We start from the raw sequence: 5,854 nt of genomic DNA, 5'->3' as shown, positions 1-5,854 counted from the left end.
TAAGTGCAAATTGGCAACTAGGACTAGGTGTCTTTGTCTTGTTCCCACTAGTAGCACGAAGCTTAATATGTAGAGCAGTAATACGAAGCTCCTCGCACCGCTGTGCAACATCATGTGCTCAAGCATGGCTGCATACGGTGAGGACTCATACCTATCAATCAGTTTTGATTTTCATTCATGTATCCGATAAGTCAAACAATGGTTTCTCTTCCTTAACAAATCAATCACATGGATGAATGTGTCATTAAATGATGCAAAAACATGGGCAACCCCAAATACGTTCTCTCGTTATTGACAACGACGAAGAAGGACAATTAGGCACTAGAAATGTTGAAGCGGTAGAAGATAGGTGTACTTTTGAAAATTTAAAGAAAAATGGAGGGTAAGATAGTCTTTTTCTACATTTCCGTTAACTGATGTTAATGACAAGGAAGGATTAGTCAATTATCAAAAAAACATGGGAGTTAGTCAATTTCCTAAACCATAGGGATACTTTAAGAAATTTTCCCAATTTTAAAAGAAAAGAAAATGGATTCATTTACAAAGCATGTAATCTAGATAACCTAACCGTTACAGTTTTCAATCCAAACACTAATTATATTATTCATAAACCAAGTGAAAAATCCTACTATCACTTTTAGCTAGAACAAAGTCCTATTGATTACTATCCTAGCCAATAGAAGGCAAAAATGATTACATTCACTATGCCATACTCAATTCCATATAACCACTCAAAATGATTACCAATACTTTTATCTCTGCAACAATGGTCATAAATGCTTGTTCAACATTCATAGCATTTTTGGCACTTGTTTTCAGTAATGGGGTGCCAAGGGAGGAAGCTCCGTGTATCACTTTAAGAGTTCAAAAACAAAAATCTAGTTGGATACTTAACAATCTGGAGTTTTATAGTTTTTTACCTGCTCCACTGTGTGTATTTTCTAAAGAAAGAAAATCTGAAGATTATAACAGAAGTAAGAAGATGGAAATTAGAATTTTGAAACATGTCATCATACTTACAAAATCAACACCAATGGTACTGATATCTAAATATGAATCATCCTGCACATGATATACAAATTAAGATATCAACAACTTCAAAATTTAATCTATGTTAACAACCAGGAAACAAATATATCCAAGCAAACACCAAGGAAATCATACACTTAAACAAATAGATCCACCCAAGACACAGAAGCCAAGCCAAAGTGGTTGGTTTGTAGTATGTGACCAGTCCATGAGATGGTTTTTAATATTTTTAACTATGAATGCAGAATCGGCAATGGATGGATAGTTTCTACCTTGAAGTTAAAATGATATACCTAGGAATCATTAGAAACTTACTTAGCATAGTTTATTGAATTTTAAAAGGATCTCAATCACTAACAATAAAAACCATATGCATAACAAGGAAGGTAGTTTAGAAAGCAATGAAATGGAGGTCTCTCAACCAATAGTTTACAAACCTGTTCTACTTTGTCACATTAAGGCTATGTTTGGTTTGAAGGAAAAAGTAGGGAAAGGAAGGGAAAGACAGGGAAACCAATACAAGGGTTGTAAAGGTTCCTTTCCTTTCCCTACATTTTCCTTCAAACCAAACATAGCCTAAGGGAAGAAGATAGGATTTCAAAAATAAAACCATATATTGATTCTTTGTGTGAGAGAAGAACTTGTCAACAAGTTCAATGAACAACCTTTACTAGTTGATCTACGAAAAGAAGACAACCCTTACCCTGCTAATTCATTTATTTAAAATTACAAGTTGCTTTTCGTATTTTGGCCTTTGTTGCTTGTATCAACATAACCTTTGGCTGCTATTTCTTTGCTATTTTTTGCCATTGCTCTTTTGTTGTCATTGCACGGAGGGAAGAAAGGTTTCACAAATGATCATTTCATCCTTCTAGCAATTTATTTTTTGGGTTTTTTAGTCATTATCTATTCACTTAATGGAAGGGCAAAAATGACATTTCAACATTTTTGTTAACATTTAACGACAATGTTAACCGTCAAAAAACTTAAAGGTACTTTAAGAGATTTTTTAAACAATAAGGTAAGTTTTAGTCTATTCCCTAAAATTTAGGGGTAGTTTAAGTATTTAACCCTATTTTCAATCAATTCTACCTACAAATTTGGACATAGAGCCTAATAAAGATGACCCTACAAAAATATACCAACCCACATAAAGGTTGCTTAAGCTTGGTTTGACCTAACTTAAGTCAGAGCTCTACCCCAATTATGTTAGATTGATTTTGGGTTGGCCCTAGGTTGATAAACTTGGCTTAACTGTGGGGTAGGCTAGGCCTAAGCCAAGGTTTAAAATTTTGTTACGTATCGGCCCGTATCGGTTTTTTGACTTACCGGCACGAGAGACGGTCCTAAATTGAAGGTACCATTTCTTTTCGCTGTGCCAAAACAATATTAACTTTGTATCGGGCTGTTTCGGTATGTTTCAGCCAATATGCGATGAATTCACTGTTACAAATAGAATAGTCTTCGAAAGAGGGCTTCTAAGCCCATTTTAGAAGCCCTCTTTCTTCCCCAAACCCTCCAGAAACTTTCTTTACATTCCTAGAGACTCAAATCTAGAAACAAAAAATCCATCAAAATACCTACGAAATTGAAATATTCAACAAGTTTTTCAAGGTTGTTTAAAAAGTAGCGAAAATAGGATGTTTTTTCAAAATTTTTTACATTTTCAACCAATGTTTTTGGGTTTTTTAAATTTGGATGCTTGAGGAAATCTTTATGTATGTTGATCTGCTATTCTTGTGCAAAAAATCCCACTTATTTTGCTTCTATATGTAAATCTTTGTGAATATTTGTAATAAAAAATCTGAAAAAAATGAAATTTTTAGGTTTTTCTTTTGATCTACCTCTAGAAATTGATTATGTTGTAGATCTATGGATGATCTACCATGTCCACAGATCAATTTTATATTTTCTAAATAATTGTTTTTTTTTTATTTTTTAATTTTCGGAATAAATAAAAAATATATAATTTCTTTAATTTTATGTGATCTAACCCTATAGGCTGAGTATGTTGAAGATCTATGGATGATCTAAAATGTCCATAGATATGTCTATAGATCAAATTCATTCAAATTTTCTGTTACATATTTACTTTTCTTAATTTTAATTTAAATTTTAGAATAGAACATGAAAAATAATTATTAATTTGAATAAAAATAAATAATTATTTAGTTTTTAGAAAATTAGAATGAAAAATTCAAAATCATTACTTGATCTATTATGCTCATAAATCCATTCAATTTTTCTGTTACATATTTACTTTTCCTAATTTTAATTTAATTTTTAGAATAAAACAAGCAAAATAATTATTTGAATTAAAATAAATAACTATTAAGTTTTTAGAAAATTGGAATGAAACATGCAAAATAATTACTTGATATATTATGTCCATAAATCCATTAAATTTTTCTGTTATATATTTACTTTTTTTAATTATAATTTAATATTTAGAATAAAATATCCAAAATAATTATTTGAATAAAAATAAATAATTATTCAGTTTTTAGAAAAAATAGAATGAAACATGCAAAATAATTACTTGATCTATTATGTTTATAAGTCCATTCAATTTTTCTGTTACATATTTACTTTTCTTAATTTTAATTTAATATTTAGTATAAAACATCCAAAATAATTATTTGAATAAAAATAAACAATTATTCAGTTTTTAGAAAATTAGAATGAAACATGCAAAATAATTACTTGATATACTATGCCCATAAATCCATTCAATTTTTTCTATTATATATTTACTTTTCTTATTTTTAATTTAATTTTTATAATAAAACATCCAAAATAATTATTTGAATAAAAATAAATAATTGTTCAATTTTTAAAAAATTTGAATGAAACATGCAAAATAACTACTTGTTTTATTATGTCCATAAATCCATTAAATTTTTGTGTTACATATTTAGTTTTCTAAATTTTAATTTAAATTTTAGAATAAATTAATAAAACATCCAAAATAATTATTTGAATAAAATAAATTATTATTTGATTTTTAGAAAATTAGAATGAAGCATGAAAAATAATTATTGATCTATTATGTCTATAAATCCATTCAATTTTTTATGTTACATATTTATTTTTCTTAATTTTAATTTAATATTTAGAATAAAACATCCAAAATATTTATTTGAATAAAAATAAATAATTATTTAATTTTTAGAAAATTAGAATGAAACATGCAAAATAATTACTTGATCTATTATGTCCATAAATCCATTCAATTTTTTCTTTTATATATTTACTTTTCTTATTTTTAATTTAATTTTTAGAATAAAACATCCAAAATAATTATTTGAATAAAAATAAATAATTATTTAATTTTTAGAAAATTAGAATGAAACATGCAAAAGAATTACTTGATCTATTATGTCCATAAATCCGTTCAATTTTGCTATTACATATTTACTTTTCTTAATTTTAATTTAATTTTTAGAATAAAACAAGCAAACACATTGGAACTGAATTGAGTGCTTTATTAAATAGTATGTTTTTGTTCCCATATATTGATTATAATATGTTTTTTTCATAAAACCCACTAAAACATGTTATTTTTGTATAAATAGCCAATTTATGTCTTATATTTAGTAATGCTGATATTTATTTATGATTTATTTGATTATTTATAGTATTTCCATGCGTTTCCATGCATATCTTAATTTTTCATTCGTATCCCGATACGTCTCTTGAATTTGTCATTCTGATACGCATAACTTCTAAGTTATGTTTGGTGAAAGATCCAAGCTCAAATCAATTGTCAACGTATTGTTTGGAGTGTTGTTTGAGTTGCGCAGGGGCACCCTACATGTCACAGAAGCTTTGTTTACATTCTAGTGTTGAACTTGAAAAGCACCACTTATGTTTCATTCTTGGTGCCTGTTTGGGAGGGCTGAAGTGCAATAGCTTATGGCTTTCCAAGGTAGACCTTACATGAACAGCTTATAAGCTACGTTTGGTTAAAGATCCACGCCCACGTAGACTATTGAACAATCATTTGAAGGACCACGTGCTTTGGCGTCTTTGAATAGCTTATTTGGAATGCTTTAAAATGGGTGGCAATTCATGATTTCGTGTTTTAGTATCATATTCGTGTCATATCAAGGCAGGGATATTTGAATATATGGATTGATAAGAACATGACATGTTTAATTAATTATTTTAAAATTTCAAACATGAACATGACTCATGTAGCCTGAATTAATATGATTATCCTATTTAATTATTTAGTAAATGATGCATACAAGATTCAAAGTATCGATATGGTATGAGTTTCGGCTGTATCATATCGGCACTTAGAAACGGCTGAAATTCTTTATTTTTAGTTTTTTTTTTTTAATTTTGGTTTTTTGGGAACTTTTAACATGCTTTTTATTATTACAAAAAATTGAGAGTCCAAAACATCTAGAAACAGACATTTCAAATCATATCATTTTTAAAAGATACGATATAATATACCGGATACGTAGCATATCGTATTGATACTTTGAACCATGGATGCATATAACTCAAATTAATACTAAATCAACACAGTTAACATGTTTTAAATAATAAATAGATTTAAATATTAAAATAAACTTTCAATCATCTATTATCTAATTAAATTCATAAAATCCATTCAATGTCATACCATTATAGTATTTCATCCAGATATATATTTTCAGTCATAAACAGGTTATTTTCAAATTAATGGGTCATTCCATAATTGACACATTTATTAATCATTGTACAATTTTAACACAAAAAATATTAAAATAAACCCAAATCAACTAGCTTTATATCATATTAAAGTAGTATTCACATATCATATCAAATATTG

This window comes from Nelumbo nucifera, chromosome 5 (genome assembly GCF_055504915.1).
Source record: "Nelumbo nucifera cultivar China Antique chromosome 5, China Antique-T2T, whole genome shotgun sequence".
Lineage (NCBI taxonomy): Eukaryota > Viridiplantae > Streptophyta > Magnoliopsida > Proteales > Nelumbonaceae > Nelumbo > Nelumbo nucifera.
This window is presented reverse-complemented; position numbering follows the sequence as displayed.